Source organism: Pantherophis guttatus, chromosome 3, assembly GCF_059756535.1.
Source record: "Pantherophis guttatus breed Tessera chromosome 3, ASM5975653v1, whole genome shotgun sequence".
NCBI classification, from domain to species: Eukaryota; Metazoa; Chordata; class Lepidosauria; order Squamata; family Colubridae; genus Pantherophis; species Pantherophis guttatus.
Genome location: NC_142065.1, coordinates 151,179,322 through 151,193,571, shown reverse-complemented (window position 1 = coordinate 151,193,571; position 14,250 = coordinate 151,179,322).

Genomic DNA, 14,250 nt, shown 5'->3' with positions numbered 1-14,250 from the left:
GTGACCTACATGAAGCTGCTGGGTGAGAGCATTCACCAACATCGAATGAGGTACCATTAGTATGCTGATGATACTCAAGTTTACATCTTCAACCCGAGTCATCCAAGTGATGCTGTCACTGCCCTTTCATGGTGTCTGGAGGCTGTGGGGATCTCAAAGGGGGACACCAAACTTCAGCTGAATCCTGGAAAGATTGAGTGGCTTTGGGTAGATGGAGCTTCTGGTTCTGGGACTTTAACCTATTTAGTTCTGGACTCTAGAGTACCCCAGATAGACACAATCCGGGGGTTCTCCTGGACTTGTGACTCCTGCTCAATGAACACGTGGCAGAGTCATGCTATGAGAGCCTTTGCACATGTGTGCCAGTTGCACACTTTCTTGGATTGGGAATCCTTGAATTCAGTGACCCAAGCCTTGGTCATCTCATCATTGGATTGCTGCAGTGTGCAATCCTTGAAGAGCATTTGGAAGGTTCAGCTGGTGCAGAATGCAGCTTTATGGGCAGTTCTTGCAGTCCCTAGGGTGACCCAAGTTACACCGCTGTTGCGCAAGCTGCACTGGCTGCCAGTTTGCTTCTGGGTTCAATTCATGGTGTTGGTTGTCACTGTTAAAGCCCTGCATGGCATGGCTCCAGGTTATATGAGAAACTGATTAACCCTGATGGGATTAACCCAACCCACCTGCACCGGCAGAAGGGACATGCTGTGGGTCCCGTCAATCAAGGAATTTTGGTTGGCGGGATCCAGAAGAGTCTTTTATTGTGCCAAATAGCCTGGGGCCTCACTTTGAGTGGGGCACTTTGGAGGTGGCTAATGGATAGAGAACATTCTACCTCCTTTCTGTACATAGTTTGATTTCTTCCTCTCCAGTTTTATTTTAATTGAATTTTAAATTTATGATTGTTATTTATTGTTGTAATGTTTTATAATGCATTTTAATTGGATGTCTATAAGCCTCCTAGAATCACCTCTGTTGAGATGAGCAGCATACAAGTTTAAATAAAAAGAAAGAAAGGAAAGGAAAGGAAAGGAAGGGAAGGGAAGGGAAGGGAAGGGAAGGGAAGGAAGGAAGGAAGGAAGGAAGGAAGGAAGGAAGGAAGGAAGGAAGGAAGGAAGGAAGGAAGGAAGGAAGGAGCTGTCTGCAATCTGGCCTCTTTCAGAATATGGGACTTCAGCTTTCTGAATCTAATCCAGAAAAGACTTTTTTCCTAAAACTTCTAGAATGATCCTTTCAGAGAAATTAAAAGACCCATATAAAAACTCAGCCATAGCGGTTGGGTGGACGATTCATTTAGTTAAATAAAACTACAGGTAGTCCTCATCTTATAATAGTTTGTTTAGTGACCTTTCAAAATTACAACAGCACTGAAAATCATGACTTATGACCATTTTTCACGTTTATGACCATTGCAGCACCCCTATGGTCATTTGATCAAAATTCAGTTGCTTGGCAACTGGTTCCCATTTATGAGGGTTGCAGTGTCCTGGAGGCACGTGATCAGCTCTTGCAACCTTCTGACAAGCAAAGTCAATGAGGAAACCAGATTCACTGAACAAGTTACTATTAGTAACTTAACAACTGCAATGATTCACTTAACAACTGTGGCAAGAGAGGTCATAAAATGGGGCAAACTCCCTTAACAAATGTTTCACTTAGCAACTTAAATGTTGGACTCAATCGTGGTCGTTACTCGAGGTCTACCTGTATCTATTGAGCCATGTTCAATGAGAAGCATATCTAGAAGTCTGTTTGCATCCAATTTTAAACCAGACATGTCTTTTACAAAGTCATTATTTCAACCGTTTCTTCATCCTCTGTGAAACTACACGCCAAGTGATAATAATATTTCTGTTTCAGGCATTCTAAAGAGGACCTGGGGTTGGGAGATCACCCTGTATCTAATGAATGATAAAATGTTCTACCTTTTTTGACTTTTATTTCTCAATACCTTAATGTTTTCAGGGCAGCATTATAGAGAAAGGGCAACACTCAATTAATTAGTTATAAATATGTATAACCCTGTTCTGTATGTCAGTCAGAGAAACCTTCTTAATAAACCATCCCATTAGGATAGACTACTGACTCATCTCTCTGCTTTTCTAGTCATTTGGAATTTAAATCCAATTAATCTGCTGTCTTGATTTAATTATTGGAGAGGAGGAATGTTACCTTCAGAACATCATGATGTATTTTCAGACAGCAAAAAGGACTGAAAATAAGTTGGTCACAGAAATATATATTATGTATATGGGTTCATCGGGGGATGGTGGGGTGAGAGAGAGAGAAACAAACAGCCAGATGTTATGGCTTTCTGAGGTAACTTACAAAAAATAATATTCTAGTTTCTTTGATGTTTATCTGAATTTTGGGGAGAGGAATAAAACTCTAAAAATTGAAGACCTAGCAAGACCACCTACTAAATACTTTCTTTGCCCTTTAAATTAGAAATATCTCCAAGTTATCAGTTCTTTCCTTCTTTCTCTCTTCTATTTCTTCTATTTATTTTTTTGTTTCGGGGTGTGTGTGAGGTTTATTAATTGACTTCAGTATTTCTTTGCTTCATTTATTTTTCTGTATCTTTGTATTCTTAATTTTTATTTTTATTTTTTTGGGTAATCTTGCTAGAAAACCAATCAACTTGGAAAGGAAAAAAAAATTAAAAGCTGACCTATACTTTTAAGTCTGCAAAAGGAAAATAAAGAACTTGTCATAGGTTTCTTTCCTTCCCTAACAATCTGTATTTCTCTTTTCTGAACACAAGTGATAAAACAGAAAAGGGCTAACTTTATAAGAAGAGATTTGTTGCTGCCTGTAACCATGGCAAAATGGACAGACAGATAGTCCAACCCACATGTCTGATGGATTCCTAGCAGGGGTGGGTTCAAATTTTTTTTACTACCGGTTCTGTGGGCGTGGCTTATTTTGTGGGTGTGGCTTGGAGGTCATGTGACTAGGTGGGCATGGCTAGCTGGTCAGAGTCATTTCTGGAAGGTCCTTGCACTTATGACCCGACTCATTTGTTTGCTTTTAACACTGATCAGCTGTAGGACAGCCCTTTGAAGCCCCGCGGCAAGAGTTTAAATAGTTTTTTTCCCTCTAGTCATCAGCTGGGACTCAGGAGGCAGCAATAGATTGGGGGTGGGACCAAATAAAAGGTAAGAATAACGTGGGGTGGGTGGGGGGGTGGGAGGGCGGGGGGGAGAACCCGGTTCGGTGACATCATATCGTCACCGCTACCGGCTCGGCCGAACCGGACTGAACCGGGAGGAACCCACCACTGATTCCTAGGTAACTGGAAGGAAGTCCCCTGAATACCACATGGACTACCAGAACCAGGAACAGTGGTGGCATTCAGCCGATTCGGCCAGTTCGGGCAAACTGGTAGTTAAATTGCTAGTTGGGAGTGGTGCGGTGGCCTAGAGGTGGAGGCTCTCTCCTCACAATCAGGAGGCTGTGAGTTCGATCCTAGGTAGAGGCAGATGTTTCTCTGTCTGGGCACAATGAGAATATATCTGCTGAACAAAACTCCACATTGGCAACAGGAAGGGCATCCGACCATTAAACACTCTGCTAACTCCATTCAGTTGCCCAGACTCCATCCCAGAAGGGATTATGGAATCGTTAAAAGATAATGATGATGAATGGGTTACTTACTTTCAAAGGTTCCATCCAGGGGCAGGTTTCAAAACCCGTCGCTACTGGTTCACTTGTGGGCGTGGGTACTCTTGCGTGTGTGATGCTTCTGCGCATGCACAGAAGCGTCCGGGCGGGTGGGCAGAGCCTCCCACCACCGCTACTGGTTCGTCCTGGTTCGGGATGAATCGGTAGAACCCACCACTGGTTCCATCTGGAACCACACAAAATAACTATGAGCCTTGGGAGGTAGGCCAGCTAGGAAACAAACACTGCAATAAAATTGCTATTTTATTGTTGTAGGGAATTGCAACAGAATCTTGAAAACTTGCCCTTTCCCCAAAATCCCTTGTCTATCATTTTCCCTTACTGGTTCTCAGCTACATTCTTGTTTCCACATTCTTCAATAAGAACAGATGGAGTTTCTTTTGTATTTCCTTAACCTTTCTCCTAAGTCAGAAGAGGTGAATGTTCCATTAGTCAAGTTTATTGCAAGTAGAAAGGTAAAAGAGTTTATTGTTGGAAACTGGGTGTATGCGTTTTAGCTTGCATTTGTCAGCTAGTATATTAAAATGGATCCTCTTTCTAACTTGGAATAAACCTGGCTAACGAGATTGTGACAATCTAACGTTCTGTGGGCTGTGAAATGTTGTTAGGCCTTTGACAATCTCTTTGTCGGGCTTTTGACTGTTAATTTTAGTATTCATTTTAATGCTATTGAAATGTTGTTAGCTGTCGAGTCCTTCCTGGCAGAGTAGAAACGGAGAAAATAAATAATAATTTCAGTCCTTGGATTTAAAATTTGTACAATCTTAACGGGTTTGCACGTTCTCTATTAATTTTCCTTCGGGTGGGGGCAGGAATTGTACGGTGTTTGCCAGCTTTTCTGCAATATGGCACCTCTTTGGCAGGAACTATTATGTTATCTTCTCCTGGATGTTAAAAAGGATTCACCTAAAACCATTCATTGCTTTTGGTTTCCACCCGCTGGGCTAATATCCTAGTGCCTGAAATTTTCTTTCAAATCTGAATGTTTCTAAGTAGCATCTGAGTCACCAAAGAGGGCTGTGAATTGCTTCTTTTATTTTATGCTGTTTTTCTCTTGCTCTCTTAACATTCGGCTGCAAATGAAAATACCTTTTTCAACTCTGGTGTTATTATTACTGCTATAGATGATGGCACCTTTAATGTCTACTATTCATTGTCATAATGGCTGCACCTGTGTATAGCAGGCATACTGGAACTGCAGCAGCTGTGGACTGTAATTGCAAAAACATTATTTTCTGATTTTTCCCTGCAAGCATTGTGTGTGTGCCTGAGACTGAAATGCTGTGAAGGTCCATATATAGAAGGACTATAGTTCTCCTTCCTGGTCCTATAAATATATGCAAACAAGATGATTAAGGATCGAAAACTTCCGTTTATGCTTGACAGTCCTGGCTTGGCTTTTTCCCCACCCGGCTTCTCTTTCAGTCTTTTTTTTTTAAAAAAAAAGAATTCAAGCACAAAAGACCAATTGATAGGAAAACATTCTGTTTTATTTGAACCTAACAGTTACCAACTGGGTACGTCTTAATCCAGACTACAACGGAGCCCACAATTTCTACTGCTATAAGGGAAACGGTTGTAAAGTGAGCTTTGCCCCATTTTACAACCTTCTTGCCACAATTGTTAAGTGAATCACTTAACAATGAACTTAGTCGTGAAGTGAGTCTGGATTCTCCATTGACTTTGCTTGTCAGAAAGTCACATTGACCCTGCAACTGCCATAAATATGAGCCAGTTCCCAAGCATCTGAATTTTTATCACGGGATCATGGGGGGATGCTGCAGCGATCCTAAGTATGAAAAAGGGTCATACGCAGTGGTGAAATCTAAAATTTGTTACTACCGGTTCTGTGGGCGTGGCTTGGTGGTGGTGGTGGTAATGTGACTGGGTAGGTGTGGCCAATTTTTTTTTTTTACTTTTAAAACCATTTTTTCTACAACCTCTGGCGAAGAGGTTGTAAAAAAATGCTTTCAAAAGGCTCTGATGATCCCAGCTGAGTTACCTGATCGGCAGAGACTTTTTTCTTTTAAATGCCTCTGACAATCAGGCAACTCAGCTTGGATCATCAGAGGCATTTAAAAGAAAAAAAGGGTTTTTTTTCTTTTAAAAGCCTTTGACAATCCCAGCTGAGCTGCACGATCATCAGAGGCTTTTTTTTTTTTTTTACTTTTAAAAGCATTTTTTTGGCCGAAGAGGTTGTAGAAAAAATGCTTTTAAAAGTAAAAGAAAAGTCTCTGATGATTGTGCGGCTCAGCTGGGCATGGGGTGGGGGGCAGGGATTTTTGCTACCGGTTCTCCGAACCACCCGCCTCCATCGCTACCAGATCGAGCGATCCAATCCGAACCGGGAGCATTTCACCCCTGGTCATACGTCACAATTCAGTTGTAGCAATAGCAATAGCACTTAGACTTATATACTGCTTCACAAAGCTTTTACAGTCCTCCCTAAGCAGTTTACGGAGTCAGCCTCTTGCCCCAAACAATGTGGGTCCTCATTTTACCCACCTTGGAAGGATGGAAGGCTGAGTCAACTTGGTGAGATTCAATCTGCCAAATTGCAGGCAGCTGGCAGTCAGCAGAAGTAGCCTGCATTCTAACCACTGCGCCACCATGGCTCTTCAAACTTCGAATGGCCACTAAATGAACTATTTTTTTTTTAATTTGATTTATATGCCGCCCTTCTCCGGAGACTCAGGGCGGCTTACAATGCGTTAAGCAATATTTTAAGTTGACGACTACCTGTATTATTATCCCCATCCATAAACTCTACCCCAGTCTTCATCCCAAGAAGGGATGCGGTGGCTCAGTAGCTAAGATGCTGAGCTTGTCGATCGAAAGGTCGGCAGTTCAGTGGTTCCAATCTCTAGTGTCGCGTAATGGGGTGAACTCCCGTTACTTGTCCCAGCTTCTGCCAACCTAGCCATTCGAAAGCACGTACAAAATGCAAGTAGAAAAATAGGGATCTTTGGTGGGAAGGTAATAGCGTTCCGTGCATCTTTGGGATTTAGTCATGCCGGCCACATGACCACGGAGACGTCTTTGGACAGTGCTGGCTCTTCGGCTTTGAAACGGAGATGAGCACTGCCCTCTAGAATTGGGAACAACTACCACATGTGTGTGAGGGGAACCTTTACCTTTACCTTAGTCTTCATTCCACCCCATCCAATATTTCCACTAAAAATCTCTTAGAGAGGGACTCCTCCAGAGAAAAATCAAAGCTGGAAATTCAATTCAGTAAGAAAGTTATTCTTTGTGTGTTTGGTCTTCTTTCGAAGACCAGGTTTGAGTGATTTGGCAGTCTGGCTTAGTATTCTATGTGTATACATGGCTGATGAGTTCAGTTGTCGATTTACCATCTAATGACTTGTTCAATGCTTTCACAGGGGGATTCTAGAGATGTCACATCATTTTGTAGTGTTCTGCCATTTTGCCCTAGTAATGATCCGGAACAGTGCTACATTGCCAATATTTTAGAATATTTCTTTTGAATGCCAGTTACTACTAAATGGATGTTGATATGTTTTCTTTATTTTATTTTGATAGAAATTTGTGGGGGAATGTGGAAATAAGACAACTGACATTGAAAAACAAGAGGGGAAAAAAGAAATCAAGAAAGCCTTCTGGAATAAATTTGACATAAATCTAAAATGTGGTGGGGGTGGGGGAGGCATTTTTGCATATTATTGGTGCTTTGATTGTCAATCTGAAACTATGGAAATGAAAATTAGAAAAATGATAGCATGGTAGAAATATAATTACAGTATTTAATGATTGCAACAATAAAGCTTTATTTTTTGTCAAGATCCATTTGGGGCTCTAAAAAAATTAGGAGGAAAAAGACTGAATCTATGAAGCAAACAGCTTATTTAAAGGATATTACTGAAAGTAAATACAGGTAGTCCTTGACTTACAACAGTTCATTAAGTGACTGTTCAAAGTTACAATGGCACTGAAAAAAGTGACTTATGGCCATTTTTTACACTTATGACAGTTGTAGCATCCCCTTTGTTACGTGATTTACATTCGGATGCCTGACAACTGATTCATATTTAGGATGATTGCAGTGTCCCGGGGTCATGTGATCCCCTTTTGCGACCTTCTGACAAGCAAAGTCAATGGGGAAAACCAGATTCACTTAACAACCATTCTACTAATTTAACAACTGCAGTGATTCACTTAACGAATGTGGCAAGGAAAGTCGTAAAATAAGGCAAAACTCACTTAACAAATTTCTCACTTAGCATACATTTTGGGCTCGACTTTGGTCATAAGTTGAGGACTACCTGTATCCACAGTCTGAAAGCTGGCTATTCATAGGGTCAAATTAAGCAAATGGGTAGAAGATTTTAACAGCAAATCAAAGCTGCAACTTTCAAAAGGGATTATTTGATTAGTTATAAACCTTGGGTTTACCGGCCTTCTCTGTAAATTTCAGACTGGGATCAATCATGATTTGTTGAGAGTGAACAAATTGAAACTCAGTCCGGATGGAATGGGATGGGATGGGATGCAAATATAGCAGGGGTGAAATTCACTTACCTTCCCTACTGGTTCGCAAATGCACATACGCAGAAGCTTAAAATCATCACAAAAAAGTGACGTCATGACGTCCACGTGGGTAGGCGGAGCCTTTTGCAGCCACCACTACCTGTTTGCCCGAGCTGGATAGAACTGGTTGAATTTTACCCCTGAAATAGAGTTCTCAATTCACATTTGCTTTTTTGGAAGGGGGTTACATAACCCTTTTAGCATCCAATCTTTCCCAGAATAGCTGTTCCTGTGAAGGCGTGCTGTAACAGAAGATGGCAGTCTTTCCTCAGTCTTTATAAGAGCTTTACAGAAATTTCCATTTAGATGGATAGATGGATATGGATGTGTGTGTGTTTATGGATTATTAAAATGAAAACGTATCTTAAGAGTTATTCTAAGACAAATATAGGAACAAATTATGATTAAAATGTGTTAAAACGACACCACACAAGCAGTGGTTTACTGGGAATCTTATTTCTAAATACTGTTTTTCAGAAACATGCATTTCAAGATAGATATGTGTGCCTATCTGTGTTTGTGTGCATGTAACATTCTAAAATTACATGCTGCATACTACAAATTCTCAGTGGTACTGACATTTTCCTTATTCTGTATCTAATATATTATCTACTTCAAGCAGCCCAAGAAAGCCCTACAAATCCTTCTCGTGTGCAAGATACATAAGTTTACAGAAAAAAATAAAATCAGCTCCCATGATTTTATAGAATCATGAAGCATTATAAGCACTATCATGTAGATTGGGGATTCAAACCGAATCATGAGCCTAAGGATCTCTAATAAGTTCATTATGGTATTTCCATGGCATACTTTTCCCACAATTATTTGATATTCAAGGACACGATATAAAGCTAAATAAGTGCTGAAGGGTGTGAAGAGCCAGTTTTTCCAAACTAGGAGAAATCGTGGCTTCCGTTCTCCTTGCTCAGGGATCTTGATGGAGAGGGTGTGGGAGCAGAAATCATATGATTTTGAAATTCTACATAAGTTTTTGAATGGAAATCATTCATAGGCAGTCCAGTGGACAAAGAAAAATGCAACTGTATAATTGTCAATAAGTGAATTACAGGTTTTCCTTTAACACTACAGTGACTCATTGATATACATAAAGTATGTGTTTACAGATAGTTCTCAACCTACGATTGTTCATTCAGTGACTATTCGAAATTACAATGGTGCTGAACAAATGGGGTCATCTGTATTCTGGCTGTTCCAGCACCACCACGGGTACCTGAATGTGATCTGGGCACTTGGCAACCAGTTTGCACTTACAACCAGGTGATTGCCATTTGCAATCTTCTCTGCCAATGGAGGAAGCTAGCACAGAAATCACAAATCTGGGAAATCTCCCTCATCCACATAGCCTTTTCCAGCCCCTCTGTACTTCCACAGTGCTGACCACTCCAGCACCCCTCCCTGATTCTCCTTCACATCCTTACGCACCCTTCCCACCCCTCTCTCACATTGCCTCATGCCACCCTCCACCCCCCTGTCCATCCCAGCAGCAGTCACTTGTGTGCCTGCTGGCTTGCAACTTGTAACTTCCTGCCACTGACTTTGGTTGTGGGAAGGCAGCGGGAAGTTGCCTAGCATAATCATATAGTCTTGCCTAACGAAATAACCTTAGATAAATATCTAGAGCAGGGGTGTCAAACTCGATTTCATTGAGGGCCGCATCAGGGTTGTGTTTGACCTTGGGGGCCCAGGGTGGGTGTGGCCACCTCAATGTCACTCATGTCGCAGGCACCTGTGGTGGCCTGAGAGCTCTGCTAGTGAAAAGAGGCTCCTGAGCTCCGTTTTCAGCTGTGACAGCATCCTGCAGCCCTCTGCCAGCGAAAATGGAGTTTGGGAGGGCTGCATGCAGCCCTCGTGAGCTCTGTTTTTCACTGGCAGAGGCACCACGGGCTGGTCTTATGCTGTTTCCAGGGTGGCCCCGTGGGTCAGATTTAAGCACCCCACTGGGCCGGATTCGGGCCCCGGGCCTTGAATTTGACACTCCTGAACTAGAGTTCAAATTTCAATTGAGTTATGATTTTGCTTGGTTTGCTTTGCTAAAGTTTATTGCATTTTTCCACACATGGGATATATAACACAAGAAGACACTGATACACATACATACACATATGAGTTCCAATGATATCTATTATAGATAGACTTCGACTTACAACAGTTCATTTAGTGACTATTCAAAATTACAATGAAAAAAGTGACTTATGGCAGTTTTTCACCCTTATGACCATCACAGAGTTCCCATGGTCAAGAGATCAAAATCCAGAACTCTTGGCAACTGACTCATATTTATGATGGTTGCAGTGTCCCGGGGTGATGTGATCACCTTTTCAAACCTTCTGAGAAGCAAAATCAATGGGAAAGCCAGATTCACTTAACAACAATATTACTAACTTAACAACTAAAGTGATTTACTTAACAACTATGGCAAGAAAGGTTATAAAATGAGGCAAAACTCACTTAACAAATGCTTCACTTAACAATAGAAATTTTGGACTCAGATGTGGTCATAAATTGAGGAATACCTGTATTCTCTAATATGTTAATTTCAAGTTAAAGTAAAATCTCCTTTATGTTGAATTTGACTCATCCATATTGCTTTGTGGGCAGCAATTCCAAACTAGTGGATAGCCCATTTTTCTTCTAGTTTTTCTGCAACAGTAAATCTACTTTTGTTCTCTTTGGGAAGATGTTATTGTCTACATAGTTTTCGTACCTGAGATTAATATATTTTAATTTCATTAGTATTGTTCATTTGCAAATGTTTGGACAAAGAATTCAGTTCAAATTTGCCTAAGAACTTCCTAATCAGGATATATACAGGAGTGGGATTCTACTGGTTTGGACTGGTTCAGGTAAACTGGTAGCTCCAATGATCAGCTGGGAGAGAACCGGTTCGCTCCGACGATCAGGTAAGCCCACCCGCCTGCCCCTGCGCTTTACTGACCTATATCTTCTCAGCTGATTTGAGCGGCAGAGCGGATTGCCATTCCTCAGCAGTGTTGCTCCCCAGCAGTAACGCGGAAGGTAAGTTTTTGTAAAACTACGCATGCACTTGCACACAAAGTGCATGATCCCCGATCCAGTTGTTAAACCAGCAGGGTCCCACCACTGGATATAAACATGTGCTTTATTAAAAATAATATATTCATACTGCATTTATCACACATATATTCTCTTCATGTAAACCTCAGTAAGTTTACTGTGGTTTCTAAGTAATATTCTGCCGGAATTGCTATCCTGTAGATTTGGTAAATGCAGTTCTTTTTTCTAGAATGATGGAACCTAACTGGTTTTAAGTGGATGGGTGCCAACTGGGAAAGCCTTGTGATATAACTGAAGACAGGTAACATAATTTATCCCTGGTTCAATCACACATTGCCAAAATATCATTAGCGAGTTCATAATAAAAATATATAATTTAACTCTAGTATGCATGATAAAAAGTGTTCTCTATCTGGTGCAATTACCGTATTTTCTGGCGTATAAGATGACTGGGCATATAAGACGACCCCCGACTTTTCCTGTTAAAATATAGGGTTTGGGCTATACTCGCCATATAAGACTACACCTCTTCCAACGCACACCAAATAAAAATTAAAAAACATCAACTGGCTCACCCACAATGTAAAAGCAGCTGTGCTAGACCCAAAATGGCCCCTGCAACAAGCAGGAACCTCACACAGCCACAAAAAGCCCCAAAAAACAACTTTCACACTTTACACACACAAAATTCCACATACAGCTTTGTGAGATTTTTTGTGTTGTGTAGTTAGAGTGAAACACTACAGAAACACACTAAATCTCAGAAAGCTGCACAAATATTATTTTATTTTATTTTATTTTTATATGAAAACTAAATTTAAAACTTCCTAAACTTTAAATGGCTAGGTTTAAAAAAGAACAACTAAAAAAACCCCCAATTAACTTTTTTTTTTAAAGCTCCCAAAGGGGAAAAAAACTTACCCAATAGAACAGGGGTCTCCAACCTTGGAAACTTTAAGACTTGTAGACTTCAACCCCCAGAATTTCTCAGCCAGCTTTGTTTTGCTGGCTGAGGAATTCTGGAAGTTGAAGTCCACAACTCCCTGCCTGCTTGATTGCAGGCAGGGAGTGGCTTGCTGATGGAATGGATTCAGGCAAGCGAAGCAAGGCAAGCGTTGCGACTAGCAGCTAAGGTAAGCAAGCTGGAGGGGGAAAACTTTTTTTCTTTTACATGGCTCTGGCAATCCCAGATGCGTTGCCTGGCAACTCAGCTGAGATCGTCAGAGCTTGGATCGCCAGAGCCATGTAAAAGAAAAAAGTTTAGATTGATTAGCAGGCAAAGCTGGGATCGTCAGAGCTTGGATCGCCAGAGCCATTTAAGGCTCGTCAGAGCCTTTTGGGCTGGTCTGCCTGGTTACAGGAGAACAACACCCGGCTTATAAGACAACCCCCGACTTTGGAGAAGATTTTCATGTGTTAAAAAGTCATCTTATATGCTGGAAAATACGGTATGTTCACCATTCATGAAAGTTTCAAGGTGGCATACTTGGTTTTCTCTGCCTCAGTGCATTTCACGGCTACGTCAGCCTAGGTCTCCTCAGTAGATTTAAGCGCGAGATCTCAAGTAGTAGAAGACAAACAGAAAGCTAAGGAATTACTAAAATTGCTTCACATGATCAAAGAAAAGAAGTTACTACAAGTCCTTTATTGCTTCACAACACAAGAACCAATGTTTGTAAGGGAAAAAGGGGAAGAAAATTCTAGAAAATCCAGGAATTTCAAACAAATAGACAGAAATATTACCTGCTACCAAGCCTAAAATTCTGTATAAATGTATACAGTACAAGCACATTGCCTCCATATTATGCCTGGCCATTTAACAAAATCTTAAACTTACTATATTATCAGAAGTCCACGTTCTAGATTCAGGGAAACTATATTTTGGCTATTACAACTTGTTTTATATCAGCCCATTTCTACCCTTCAGTTCTTCCAAAGCACTCATCTTTACTTTGGGCAACCTTCAAAACTGAATTCATGTAGAAAATGCCACAAGGAAACCACTGCTGATCAACAGGAAAGTGGAAAAAAAAATACTATGGAATCTGGAACTACAAAATTCATTTTCCCATTCTATACAAAAGGGGAATAAACTAAATAAATTGCTGGTGCTTCACTATCTGTTTTTATAGATCTGGCAAGAAACACAGGTGATTGTTAGATCGGGCGATGGAAGAGACAGGACGCATCTCTAGCAGTAACAACAGCTCTTTATTAGTAGATCAGTACAACCCAGCAGCCGGCTCATTTGACTGCTTGCCCTTTTATAGGGAGCTGTCAGACGGGTCAGCCAATGAGGTTTGAGTATTTTCCCGCCGGTTTGGCGGACCTGAGTGGAGCCTATGCTCACTCCTACTTAGTATGCAAAAGTGATAGTTATAGTTAGTTTGAAACAGCAATGTTTAAATATGGTAGAGACATGAACTGAAGAACCAGCATGCTGATTGGGGAATTCTGGGAGTTGAAGTCCACACATATTAAAGTTGACAAATACTGCTCCAAAATACCTTTCATTCTCTTCATTTTTCCATCCAACTTCAGGGGATGGACAGAGGACAGCCGGAACTGAATATCTGATAGCTAAAGTAGACTTTCCCAAAATGCACTGTGAATTGCCTTTGCCAGAAATGGGAAGATGGAGCAAGCTGTGTTTTTAGAAAAGGTGACCACTTTTAGGAACAGTTGGGAGGTTGTGACAGGAAACCAAATGAGTCCTGTTAGAAAAGAAGTCAACCCCCAGCAATAAGTGCTATCTCAGTAATATAGTCCAAAGAAACGGTGTCCCAAGGCTCCTGAGTGGCTGAGTCTGGCTTTTTAATGAGAGGCGAGCATTTCAATCTAAACATACGCATTTGACATTTGTTTTAACATGAGAGCACCAGAAATCACAGATGTCTGCTGGCTGGCTGGCTGTAACTGCAAAACTGCAAGGAGGAACATACATCAAGTTATGGTGATGCATTTTCC